We start from the raw sequence: 15,020 nt of genomic DNA, 5'->3' as shown, positions 1-15,020 counted from the left end.
GGGGGGGAAGGCATGGAGGGCAACCGTGGATGCCAGGGACAATGTGGGAGGAGGATGGGACATGGCAGAGGGTGGGGGATGGGGAATCAAGGATGGCAAAACAAAAGGCAAGGTATGCAGAACATAAGAATTGGAAAATTATTTGCTGAGAACATGTATGTTGATGTGCTTGACTGAGCCAATGCACAGTGTATTTTGGATGGAAAAAAATAAATAAAATAAAATCTCTTTTTAAAAAAAAATGACTGTATTTGAAGATAAAGTATGCTTTAATAATCAAAAGTAAATAAATCACAAATAAATAAGACCACCAAGCTAAATATACTTGGGCATTCACTGTTGCATTATTTGCAATAGCCAAAAAGAATGAATGATTCAGTTATTGTTTACTATACAACTAGTAAAATAAATATGGTCTATCTACACAACAGAATACCATATAGTCATTTGAAAGAATGGAGAGTAGGAGGGAACACAGAAATATAAATGAAAGCAGTGTCTTAAATTTAGCATGCATTAAAACCACCTGTTATAACACGTTTTTTAAGCTTTATTTCTAGTTTCTCATTAAGCACATTTGAGATGAGAATGAAGAATTTGCAGTTCTTTTTTTTAATCTATTTAATCTATTTTTTTATTGCCAGAGGGTGTGTGCACTCACTAGAGAGAGAGAGGGAGGAAGAGAGCACCTCCCAAAAATGTGGCATGGTCATGACACAATTCCTTCACCACTTCTCTATTCTGCTAGGATTTGGGGTATTGGACACACATGCTTAATGTGATTCTAAGCTGCTGGGGCTAGGATTAGAACCACTGTTGGCCTTATAGGATCCAACTCTCTTAACCCCAAGGCTACTGGGCCAGCCCAAAAATTTGCATCTCTAACGAGTCCTTAGGTGATGCTCCTGCTGCTGGTCCAGGGAACATATTTTGAGAACCACTAAATTAGAGAAATTCTACTGAGTGTTAGTTCCCTAGACAGGACTCATAAAATCTTCCTCCTTCTTCATTTGTTCTTCTTTGTTGTATCATTCTTCATCATTATCATCAATATAGTGGAGAGAGCAAGGTGTGGGGAGAACACTTGGGCATACTGCTCGTGGCTCATACATACGATCCTCTAAGAAGATGTATCTGTTTCTCTCTTTTTTAATGGTTTTTGCCATAAATTTGCCACAATATTGATGATTATTGGAGGTGTGGTCCTATAGAGAATACAGTTAAGTTGCGCCATTGAGTATTTATGATCTTTTGTTTGTTTCGTTTCATTTTTTTTTTACCATAGCGCATGTGAGTTCACCAGAGAGAGATGGAAATAAACTGCTCTCTTCACCAGAGCCCTCCCTCCCCAGGGGGATAACTAGGCTGTAATCCCTTCTACATTCTCCTCTCGGGATTTTGGGCATGTACACACACATGCCCTGGGTGATTTTCAAACTGCCTGTCCAAGACTTGAGCCCTGGTTGGTCATATGGGATTCCAGTGCCTTAACCACCAGGCCACCTGCTGGCCCCTACTTACCTGTGTCTTTTATGACCCAAATGACTGTTTCTAATTAAGCCCTGAAATTATCTAGAGTTCAGTTTTCCTTTTCCATTGTTGATTCTTTTTTTCTTAAAAAAAAGTTTTATTTATTTTTATTTATCACTTTTTAAAATCTGCTACAAGGCATGCATGGCCATCAGAGGGAGACAGAGAGAGAGAGAGAGAGAGAGAGAAAGAAACTGAAAAAGCAAGTCACCAAGTTCAGGACTTGAACTTCAGTTGGCCATGTGGCAGTCCAGTACCTTAATCACCATGCCACCTGCTGGCACCCCATTACTGATTCTTAGGAGGAAGCCATTCTGTGTAGCCATACACCTGTGGCAAGTACAAAGTACACTGATCTAGGAGCTCATTGCCAGTCCCTAACATGCAAGGTCCACTACTCTAATCTGACATAAGAGCAGTTGCATGCAGTGTCAGGCCCCTGACGCTTCTCCACAGAACCCAATTCAAGTTGACCGCCACCCCATCTGAGTTGGAGGACTGCACATTCTCATCTCCCCATAGAGAATAAGAACAGCCAGACAGGGACCCTTCTTTTTGCACCTGATCTTTCACCTTCTTATTTTAGCTTAGACTCCATCTCCTCTAGAAAGCCTCCTATGACTGATCCTACCCACCTACCTCCAATACACACATACTAATCCACCTATTGCAAAAGGCAATCATGGCATTTTATACATTTAATTTCACTTCAATTTTTTGTATCAGTCTGTCTCTCCCATTATGATATAGTCTCTCCCATTAAGATACAAACTGCATGAGGGCAAAGACCCCCACCTTTCACCCCATCATGCTATCCTCAAGGCCCAGCAATGGAGTTTCACAGCTCTTTCTAGAAAAATAAAATAGAAGTATTTTTTTGGGAGAGGATTTTTTTTTTTTTTTGCTATAGGGCGTGTGCACTCACCAGAAAGAAAGAGAGAGATGGAGAGACAGAAAGAAAGAAATCACCCCCCAGGGGGGATGGCCATGCTGCAATCCCTTCTCTTCCATTCTCCTCTTGGGATCTTAGGCATGCACACACATGTGCCCGGCATGAGTTTAAGCACCAGGTCTGGGACTCGAACCTCGGTCGACAACATGGGAATCCAGTGACATAGCCATTATGCCAACTGCTGGTCCTTAGAAGTAATATTTCAAGGGGAAAATCTGGCAAAAGATATAAAATGTTTTAAAGTTTCAAATAGTATATAAGAATTACTAATTAAAAACTTACTATCTACCTCTCCTCTAATCCTTGTTTGCAAATTTGATGAAACAGTATTTTTACAGGCATTAAAATTTCTGACATTTTGTTATTACTCAATACTAAGGAGAGACTTGCGGTCTGGATGATGGCGCAGCAATGGAGCATGACACCCTGCCGGGCAAGTCCATGTGAGAAGGTTCCAGTTCAGGTCCAGGGATCTGCCTGAATGAACCAGACACTCACATGCCCATGATCTGGGCTGGGAGTGGATTGTGGCATCATGACACTTTTAAAGGGTGCTTTCTCTCTCTCTCTCTCTCTGTCTCTCTCTCTCTCTCTGTCTCTCTCTGAGTTTTTCACTCATGGAAGAAATAAATGGATAAACTTAAAAAAATAAAAAAGTCTTGTCTAGTAAACCAGAGTATTACAGGTTTTATCAGGCATCATAATAAGGAGTGAGCCTATTTTATTACCTCATACTGTACTTTAGCTCCTGTATATGTCAACTGAGGAGGTGGAACCTAGACTTCTATTCCTAGTTTCACTCCCTTGTCCATTCAGTGTGTAAGCATGGTATGGGTCGTTGCATTCTTGAAGGCCATGGCCTCAGGTTCTCCCCTGTCCAGACCTCTTTAGATCAAAGGAACTAGAATCCTGAAAAACACAAGCAGCTTGTTAAAGGTCATATGACTAATTAGAAACAGAACAGATCAACGCTAGCCCAGTCATCCGAATGCCAGGCTTGTTCTAACATCTTTCTTATCTCCTACTTTCCTGTAAAATTCCCTGGAAAAGAAAATATCTAATCTGGTATGTCTTGCATTACATTTTATACAAAACAGTTTATTTTTCCTTTAGTTTTTAATGGCCCTGTCCAATTTAAATAAAGTCGTTCTAATGTGTTTTCCCCCACACTGAATTATTTAGAGTTGCAGAGAGATGAAAAGATTTCCTTCCAGAGTCTCCACATCTTTGAAAATGAACTTCAAAATCTTAGAGATTGCCAGCATTACAAAATGATATTCGATGCTTTTGTTGTCGTTTGGTCAACTGATAGTGTCTGTGTTAAAACACTGAAAAACACACACAAGCTCAGTTGTCTTTGAGAGATTAGAAACATAAAAAAGTAAAATAAAAAATCTTGCTTTAACACATGGTTTTAAAGAACTGCACTAATGTAAGTGTTGTTGCTTCTGAAAAGTATTTACATTTTCCTTCTTGTGTTTTCGGAAAGGCCAATATTTAGAACCATATTTTAGGGCTCCTAATGCCTTTGACAAAGGTAAAAGCATTACAGATTCAGAACTTGGAAAAAACAGGGAATTATTTATATTGGGATGTCTGAAAATTCCTGTTGTATTTTTGCATAGAAAAACACATCATGACTTTTCTGACAAGTCAATAATATTATATAGCCAAAAATCAAACATTTAAAATGTTTGATCTAAATATTGCAAATACATTTTGGGTTGAGTAAAATAGAAATAAAATACTTACTGTGATGGTTTCCCATTCAAGTTGAAAATACACAAATCCATTGTACATTTTCTTTGTTTTTGTATTTTAAACATGTTTATTTATTTTCATGTTGTGATTTTCAAGCTGCTGGATCTGGGATTCAAACCACAGTTGGCCTTGTGGGAATCCAGTGCCTTAACCACCAGCCCACCCTTAGATAAAATACTTATTATTTACTTGAAAATACATACCAAGAAAGATGAGGCCTGAAGGCAGTCACAGTAAGGATGTTTCATAATGAGGGCTTAATGAGAAACATTCCCCAACCCTTGCATGGGGTACCAGTCACACTGCAATCCTTTCTCTCTCTCTCCCTCTTTTCGGAATTTGAGGCCTGCACACACACACACACAGGATTCAAAGTGTGCAGCTATCCATGTGGGATCCAGTCACCTTAGTAACCACACCACTAGCTGGCCCTTTTCAAGCCATAGACTAGAAAAAAATATTTGCAAAATATATTTCTTCTTTTCTTTTAATTTGCTGGAGAAGGCATATACTCATCCGTGAGAGACAGTGAGAGAAGGAAAAACAGGAAGCACTCCCCACAGGACACGGTTATGCCATAATCCCTTCTTCTCCATCTCTCCATCTTTCAGAATTTCTGATATATAGACATACTTGCTAGCATGTTTCCCAAGACACAGACTGATCCAGAAAAGCTATTTCTGATAAGGATTGTTTGTCAGAATCCAACAAACCATAGGAATTCTGTGGAGTGAACCAAAGAATTTCTACAAATCACACACATACACACAAGACAAATTAATTCAATAGAAAATGGTTTGAGGAGTAACAGGTGTCATGTTGATTAAAGTGCTGGTTCTCACAAAGTCTGCTGCATCTGAGTCCCAGAATCTATGACTTTTAAAACATGCCAAGCACATGTGTGCACAAAAAAATCTTAAGAGGATAACGAAGGAGAAGGGATTGTGGCACAGCCATCCCCCAGATAAATGATTTCTCACTTTCCCTCTCTGTTTGTCTCCAGTGAGCATACATGCCCTGATACTTCATAAGGGAAAATAAATATAAAAGTGCTCAATAGCACATGAATAAGTGTTCAACATCATTAACCACTGAATAAACTAAAAGCCACAATGAAATGTCAGTTTGCACTTATAATAACAACTAAAATTAAAATTGCTGACCACAACAAATGTTGACTAGGATCTGGTTCAACTAGAGCTTTCAGGCTTTATTGTTAAGAATATAAAATTATAAAGTGATATGTTCTCTGTAAAGTTCTATCAGTTCCTGGGGCCAGTAGCTGGCATAATGGCTACATCTCTGGACTCCCATGTAGTCGACTGCAATTTGAGTCCCAGACTGGGTGGCTTAAACTCACGCCAGGCGTGTATGCATGTGTGCCCAATATCCCAAGAGAGAATAGCAGAGAAAGGATTGTGGCATGGCCATCCCCCCAGGAGGGTGATTTCTTGCTTTCTGTCCCTGTCTGGAGAACACACACTCCTTATAGCAAAAACCTTTCAAAAAGAAACAAAAAAAAAGTTCTATCAGTTCCTTATGAAATTAAGCACTCCATTGTCCTAAGATCCCATAATTCTTCTCATGTACTTACTCAAAAGAAATGAAATTAAGTGTTCTTGAAAAGACTTTACAAAATGTTATATCAGCTTTATTCGTAATAACCAAAATCTATAAACAACTGAAATGTGCTGGTCCATACACATCAACGTAGTTAAATCATATAGACTTTATTATTAATGAAAGAAGCCAGACACAAAAAAGAACAAACTGAATGACTGAATTTATATGGAGTCCTACAGTAGGTAAAACTAACCTGTGGAGGAAGCTTGGAATAGCAGGAGCACACGGAAACTTTCTGGGGTCATGAAAATATTCTCTAATTTGACAGGGATGTAGTTATATGAGTAGATATATTTCTCAGAACTCAGAATGGCCCAACCATGATAGTGCACACTGGACACTATGGCTTAGTAGGCTAAGGCCACTTGGGAGGCCCAGTTCCCTCCCTAGCCCATCCTAAAAGCTGGATGTGATGGCATGTACCTGTAGTCCCAGCTGTTCAGGAAGCTGAGACATGAGAATTATGACACAGAAAGACCCCGTCTGAAATATGTTCCTTCCCACATATACATATAAATCCACAGATGGACCATTTAAGTTTTTCACATTTCATTGTATGTGAATTTATTTTTAAAGCAACTGTAAAAAATATTGAGCAATGGTTAGTAAATTTGCTTTTCACAGCACTATAGAAAGAGATATCCAAATTACTTTCTATGAATTCTAAGCTTCTGAAATGAGTAAATAAATATATTGAAGATAATGTAACCCAAGTTTCTCACTGTTGGAGGAAAAAAATTACAAATATCAAAGAAGAAAAGGCTAAACCATACCCTGTGATGTTGGATGGGAAGTGGAGATATCAGCTGATTATAGTCTTTTAGATAGAGTAGTCTAGGTAAGTATGAAAGTAGATGATGATATTTAGGTAAATAGATACAGAAATGATAGATAAATGTAAATAAGGAGAGAAATAGAAGTAACTGTGTGCGATGCATACATATATACGCTTACATCTCATTCTGTTTTCTTGAGGTCTAGAAGATAGAATAAAATAACAATAATAAGCACCATTAATGTTCAAACAGTGGTTTCTAAATGCATTTCTCTATTGATATGAACCAGAGACCTTTGGAATAAAGGCTAACTCAGGGCCTGGCACAGGTAAAGCACAAGATAAGTCTGGACATCTGGTTTACCAGAAAGGGAGGCTCTACTCTATGAATGACAGGAGTAGTTCCTCACTTGGTCAAAAGGACAGAGGAACCAGCTTGAAGGATTCACACTGGCCAGACATAGGACAATTTAAATATCAAAGTAAACATTGATACCAATGGGTTATAATTATGGAATAAAATATGAACCTATGTATTTATATTGATATAAATCTGATATAAATAAAAGTATAAGTAAAGGAATAAATACACAGGAAAGAAGGTATAGTTCTTTAGAAAACTGTTCATAAAAGTAGTAGTAGTAGTATTAAAATGTTTATGCTTCCACTTTTGGGCAATTGTGAACAATGCTGCTATGAACATAAATGAAAGAAATTTCTTTTAATTGCCAGCATTTGTAGGGTTGATGAGAAAAACCACCTTGTGGGATGTGGTCACCCTACAATCTGTTCTCCTCCATTTCTCCACCTTGCGGGGATTTGGAGAACACTTGGTGTGTTTCTAAATCCTTTGGAGCTGGGATTCAAACCATGGTCAGTATTGTGGGATTTGGCTTTCTGTAACCACCTGGCTACACGGCCAACCAGAATTATTTTTAAGCTGCTGATTTTCACCTACACAGGTAAGAACCAGTGAGCATCCTACATTTCAGTTGATGATATTAGAAATAGATAAACACCTGACTGGACAAAACTACATTTGAGGTTATAGAAACTTTAAATGGTTTCTCTCTCTCCATGACTCCCATTATGTAACCCATCTTTCTGTTATAATGCCTTGCTGCATACACCCCAACAACTGTCAGTGTCATGTTTTTCTTGACTACCCTCATAACTTTTACCAGGACTAACTTATAAGAGAATCTGTTTTTCTGAAACTAAGGTACCACCAGATCTAGGGTGGCCCCAGGGTGGCTCCAAGTCGCTGTGATGTGCCCAGGGCATTCAGGTACAGTTAATTAGTATAGCCCAGGTCTTCCTAGGTCATCTGTCCCTGCTGAGCTCCCAATGCCCCTTTCCTTCCAGTTAACACCAACTAACTAATGACTTATAGCAACTAGAAATAACCTGAGCCTCAAAATTGGAAGCCAAGTAAAGATTGTTTACATGGGGAGAAAGTGGTTGCTTGGAGAAGAAAATCTATTGGGTGACTTCTATTTAATTTCTTCTATTTTAGGAATAGAAAGACTAAGGGAAATGAATCATGACCTTCACAAAATCCTTCTTCCTGAAATCCCTTATTATGTTGACATCCTCTAATCCCATTACAAATTACAAAGGAGATGTTTGGCTACAGAGAGGGGCCTGGTCTCAGGGCTGTGGACAGCAGCGCTCAGCCTCATCTTGCTGCTGGTGCAGTGCAGGCAGAGAGCAGCTCCTGTCTGAGCTCCTGTCCTTTTCTATCCTGTTTCTTGATGCTTTGATCCCAAAGTCTGAGGCAAAGAGAACTTCAGCTACAAAAACTGTTTGATTTCAGCTACAAAAACTGTTTGATTTCAGCTACAAAAACGGTTTGATGCAACTGGTTTGGAAATCTTTCCTCACAGGCACTAATGAGAGAAAGAAAATCTCAAGCCTGTCGTGGCTGTGGGAAAGTGTACCGGAGCCACCGTGCCAGGTGAGGACAGAGTTCTCACAGTTACTGGGGATCACATGGGATCATAAAAATCAGACTGCAATGTGTTCACCAATGTTCCTTTAAACTGAAAAAAAGGTTAATTTTTAACAATCTCATTTATAAATATTTCTGCACTTTTGACAACGAAAATCTATAAGTGATGAATATAATATGCTATTCAACTGGTTTTAATACTTTTTTGATGAGAAGTTTCATGCCTATGTAAATTGCTGCTTGTGTATTTATTTTAGGTTGTGAATTTCAGTAAAAAAAAATAACAAAAATTTTATTTTTCCAGTTTTTTGTTTATGATCAATCTAGCATATAGGAGATTCCCTGGGAAACAAAAATATATTTCACTTATACTTATGTGGATGTATTAAATATTCTTGAAATATTTTTGGTCTTCAACTGTTTTTAGGCTCATATTTTAATATTTTTTAAGTCATCAAGAAGAGATATACAAAAATGATGAAAAAAAATGTCAACAAGGCTACAGTTCCAAAGCTTCAGCGGAACCAGCCACTGGACCATAAACATTATCACTGGTCCGGATGGACACTCGGGGGGGAAGCCCCATACTTCCCCATGTCTGGGGACCAGACACTGTTCTCTGAGTGGAGTTCATAGTGCAGCCCGGGAAACTCTTTCATGAAGTCCAGTCAGTCTTTGTTTGGTGTATGAAAAGTTTAAGATAAAAATGTGTTGGGCCAGCAGGCAGTGCAGAGTTTAAGGTAACTGGATCCCACAGTACTGTGCATTACTAGCCATGGACCTGATGACTTGAAAATCTCACTGGGTGAGGGTGTGTGCCCAAACCCCGAGAGGAGAATGGAGGAGAGGGGATTTCAGTGTGGCCATTCAGTTGGGTGATTTCTCACCTTCTCTGTCTTTCCCTTTCTCCTCTCCCTTTCTCTCTCCACCTCTCTCTGGCAAGTGTGGGTACCCTATAGCAGAAGGAAAAAAGAGGAAAAGAAATGCAAAACTGAATAGATTTTTTTTTCTCATTTTTAAATGATCATAAACTATAAAGATGAGAATATTGCCTAGATAAATGGAATGGGAAAAGTATTTTCTAATTTATGAGATAAACATTTTATTTGTTCCCATATGTTTTGTTCTTTGTCTTGTTTGTTTTGTTCTGTATTTTCTCATAGGTCCAGCCAATATTGTGATCAAATCATATGATTTTGTTGATTTTGTTTTCTTTTTTAAAAAGTCAGACACAGCATTAATAATAGCATACTCCTATTTGGTTATAGCTTTCAAATGAGAGGAATCTTGATAATAATCAATTACTTATTACAACCCTGGTAATGCTCTTTTTCTAATAAAATTAGTTTTTTAAAACACTTGGATGAAATATTTATTACACTATTATTTTTGGAGTTGAAATCATGTTTTGGAAAGAAGGAGGAAAGCAAGTTACAGCAGGAGGGAGGGAAGAGAGGAGCCAGATGCCTAACTATAGGCTTCAGAAATCTGCCCTCAAAGTTTAAGGCTTGCCAGCCAATTTCCCTGGTAGTTTGTTCTTCTTTTAATTTTTTTAATTTTTCAAATTTTTTATTTCAATTTATGTATTCACAGTCATTCATTATACATCAATACAGTAATCAAAATGAGACTTTTCATCCAAAATACATAGTATATTGGCTCAATTAAGAATATTACCATACATGTTATCATCAACAAATAATTTTCTATTTCTTGTTTCTTACATATTTCGCTTTTTTTTTCTTTTCCTTTGATTCCCCAACTCTCACCCTCTGCTGGTTCCCCCCTTACCCCACACTGTCTCTGTTATCTATAGTTGTTTTCCATGCATTTTTTTCATATTTTATTGATTCACTAAAGTTCTTAATTTATTTAAAGAATTTCAATAGCAAACATGGCTGATATATACATATTTAGGAACACATGCCTGACTTTGGGTGGAAACCTCACTGAGTAAAGTGAACGTACTATAAGGTAGCACCTCACTGGTGCTATATAGCTTACTGCAGTCATTAAGTAGTTTTTTAATTGATTTTTTAAATTTCTAAACTAGAAGTTTTAGTTTTAATAGATCAAAATCAAAAAATGTTAAGAGAAATTTGCTTAAAACTTAAAACGAGGATAAAAGTTAGAATTCAGTTCAAATAGTAGGTAGATGAACCTATCAACAGTTCAAGAGAAGACAAAAATCCTTAAATATGGAAATCAGAGCATCAAAGAAAATCAGTAATGTTTTAGTCTAAAGCCAAAAAATTCTATTTCAATAGTTCAGATTCACATAATTAACCTCTCTTCTATTGAATTTGAAGTGTTATTATGGTTTGATTTTCCATTTAAACTCTGAAAGTTAACATTCAACTCCAGACTTGTCCCTACCATTAGGCTGGCCATTCTCTTGGATGTTTCTTGTAGTCATTTCTCCTGGTAGTTTGTCTTTAATCTCTAAATAAACAAATGGGATTTATCTGAGCAACACTATTAACACCACTCGGCTCCAAGGATGATGAAATTATAGCCTCTAAGATCTCGTGGCAATTAAGAGATGATGGCCAGGAGGCAGCTAGCTGGACAAGGCTATTCTCGGTCACAACAGCACTGACCAGGTCTTTAAAGATGCCAACAGCAATGGGGCCCATGTCCTAGATGGTCTCTAGTCCGCCTAGCCAATGTCACCAGTCAAGCCTGTGAACACAATAAATGGAAGACACGAGAGAAGGAGGTGGCGAGTCTTTCTGGAGTAAGATACAGAGGTGTGTGAATTCCAGAACTAATGCCTGAGGTAAGAGTTGTGGAGCCCATGTGCAGGGAGTCTGAATCTCCAGGTGCTATGACTCTGGGGTATGTGGCCCCATTTCATCCTCAGGCTTCGTGCACAGCACCTATGCTCTGAAGACTTCTTTGTGATTCTGTGTCCTTATCCAACAAACTTAGCTAAAATTTGCTGTAAGGCATGAGCACTTGCCAGAGAGAGAGACAAGTAGGAAGAAGGAGAGAGAGAGGAGAGAGAAAGAGAAGGAACGTGAGAAATCACATCCTCCACTCCCAGGGGGAATGGATATTCTGCAATCCCCTCTCTCTATTCTCCTACTAGGATTTTGTGCATGCACACACATGTGTCCAGCATGTTTTTAAAGTTGCTAGGTCAAGAACTCAAACTGTGCAGTTGACCATGTGGGATCCAGACTCCTTAACCACCATGCCACTAGCCATTATTTTATTTTTTCACTCAACAAATGTTTATAGAGTTCTCATTAAGCAGTTAATAAGACAAAGTCCCTATCCATGTGGAGCTTTCACTGGTGAATGTATTGTTTTTATTTTCAAAGTTTTCACCATTATGATTATCACTGAAATTTCCTTACTTGAGAATCTGGTGTAAATTCTATATCTGAGCAAGGCACTCGTATGTTGTTCATGTTGTCAGAGGACCAGAAGCTCAAGCTCCCTTCTGAGCTTGGGGGAGCCTCAGATATAGTGACTTTTCTTCCTTCCCACACCCAGGTTAGTCCCACATCCTGAATACATGGGTCAAAGAGATGTACAGATGTCCCTCATTCAATGGACAGTGGCTCCCCACTGGACTGTAGTGGGAAGAAGCTCACACTATACATCCAGCACCCGTGGTCCAATGTGACCTGAACACTCCAGGTCAGTTGAAAGACTTGGTGAGCACCCTTCAGTCAGCATCTTCCACAATTCTAGTAGAAATATGTCATGTGTCAAGCACAAACCCCAAGATGATTAACTAGCATAGAATTCATGAAAATTCAAAGCATGATTATCAGCCTTAGAAATCCACCAGTGGTAGGAGTCCATTAGTTCTCTCCACTTATGAAGCAGCCCCCTGAGAAGTCGCTCCCCCATAGTGCTAAATAAAGTATACTTTTCTTTCTTCAAGCTTATTTATTTCTCTTTTCCATAAGTGAGAGAGATAGGGAGAGAGAAAAAGAGACAGAGAGATTAGTACCCCAACAAGGTCTTGACCACATGATGCACCCCTTCTTCAGCCAACCCTTGGTCATGAGCAAATGTGTGCCCAGTACACCCAAGGAGGATTCTGGGAGGGAACCAGAGCTTTACCTGTGTAAGTCTCACAGAACAAGTTTGGCAGGCCAGGAAAGGCTCACTTCTAACCACCATAACAGGGAGACAGACTTGAAGCATTCAGGATAAGGCTGAGACTGGTTCTACTCCAGCCTCAAGCAGCATTGAGAACCAACATGCTGATGGGTATCCATTAGCATCATTAGCAGCCTTCCTGGTGGAGATGAGGCCTTTCTTTAAGATGGACGAACCACAAGGCCACTGTCCATGGCTCTCCCACCTCCTTGTCACCCTTTCTAACTTGGCTAGGACCAATGCAGACCAGTGGGAGAGAAGGTGATGCCTTGAAATGGTACAAGCTTCCAAGCACTCCCTTTTCCCATCCTGCAGACATGACCCAACGCTTCTCCTATGGGCTCCAAGGGTTTGAATTCAACTGAATGTCTGATTCGCTTGTACAGGAGGCTGCTATTTTGTCCTCCAAAGACGCAGAGAAGCCTGTTTCTGCAGCGTGTTTCTCCTTCACAGTAAGAGGCAGCCAGTGTTCAGACACAACAAAGTAATATTGCACAAAGTGTGGGAGCCAACCACAAGGCCTCCACCCCCTCAGCAAGATCTAGACCTGGGAGTGATGGGCCCCAAGATACCTGAAATCAGCACTCCTGTTAACAACTGCTCCACATCCCAGGACAGCTGGAACTGCTCTCAGAGCAACCCATCTTCTGCTTAGCTAGGTTGAGTGTGAATGGTAAAAGTGCAACCTTTTCACAAAGCAATTGATTTCAAGTGTCAGCAGGAGTGATCAGGCTTCTATGCTCCTTGACCTTTAAGGGTAGAAGGAAGGTAAGGCCGTGCTGTTGAGCATCCTTTATTGGGCTCCAACCACATGTAAAGACTTTTATACCCCTGACCACTCCCTGGCCTCTCATTCAAGGCCCTGTATGTAAAGGCATGTTTAATCGAAATTGTGACTTTTTGCTTTATTCAGTTCATCATAAACGAAGAGTTCCCAGCAGTGAATCTCATCGATGGATGAGATCTATCAGAAGCACTCATTCTCCTAGAGTTAGGATTTGGCTCATCTGGGGACAGAACCAATGAGTGGGAATTTTAAAAGCTCCCCAAGTACTCCCCAGGGCTGAGTCCCCTGTTTTCCTGTACAGTCAGGTGACCATATTAAAGGTGATGGTGTCAGATCTAGGAAATGACGCCCAAAAGGTGATGTAACTTGAGCATCAATTTTCTCATCTCTGAAGAAGAAAGAAATAGAATTGGTGGTCCTCAGCTCCTAGAATTGTCATGAGAGTTAAATAAAATAATGCATAGAGTCCCCCACAGCACACCAGTTAAGCACTGTACCTTGGGAGCTGGATCCCACATGGCCAACCACAGCTCAAATCCCTGCCCTAGCAATTTGGAAAACATGCTGGTATATATGTATGTGTGCATGGGGTGGACAAATGGAGGAAAAGAGATTGCAGTGTGACCAAGCTCCATCAGGGGCAAGTTAATGCACTCTCTGGCAAGTAAAGAAAATGCATCATGGGGAGGCAGCAGGTGGTGTAGTGGATAAGGCACTGGACTCCTAAATGGTTAATAGTGGTTCAGGCCCCAGATCTGGCAGCTTAAGGATGATGCCAAAAGCATGTGAGTGTGTGCCCAAAATTCTGAGAAGAGAATGGAAAATGGATTGCAGTATGGCCATCCCCTCTGGGAGGTGATTTCTCACTTTCCTTTTCTCTGTCTTATCTGATGAGCACACACACACCCTTTGGCAAAAGCCTAAAAAAAAAAAAATTCTTTTTGAGGAAAAGAAGTAATGCATATACATTGCAGAACTGTGTACCTGTCTTATAGAAAGTTCAGTAAATGCTTCACAAGTAAAATAATTTTGTACTTAAGAATATCAGTCATTTTTTTTCATGGATAAGTTAACAAAAATATTTCTATTGATAGAAATATTATTAAGACTTACTTAAGACAAGGTCGTTTGGCCTTCCTGGATACAGATGGTTTCTGAAGGTGAAAAACTCTTCATTTTTAATCTTATCTAACATTTAGAAGGTACTTTAAAGTTTTCTTTATTTCCTCCACGAGAGAGATAGCACCTTTGAAGGTCATTGATGCTGCCATTCGCCCTGAGCTTCAGCCAGCCCCAATCATGGACATGCACGTACCCATGGTAGTCAGAGAGGTCTCTGGATATGCACCCAGAACCTCCCATGTCCCTTGCAGAGCATTATGATTACCACTGAGCCACTGTCAGGCCCTGAAAACCATTCTTCATTAGAGTTGCACATCATTGATACCCAAGTGATGGGAGTAGTTCTATCTTTAAAATATTAGGTCATCAGGAAAGTCATGATGTATTTTTTGTGTGTTTT

The sequence above is a fragment of the Tupaia chinensis genome, unplaced genomic scaffold, assembly GCF_000334495.1.
Source record: "Tupaia chinensis unplaced genomic scaffold, TupChi_1.0 Scaffold146604_1, whole genome shotgun sequence".
In the NCBI taxonomy this organism is placed as follows: domain Eukaryota; kingdom Metazoa; phylum Chordata; class Mammalia; order Scandentia; family Tupaiidae; genus Tupaia; species Tupaia belangeri.
This window is presented reverse-complemented; position numbering follows the sequence as displayed.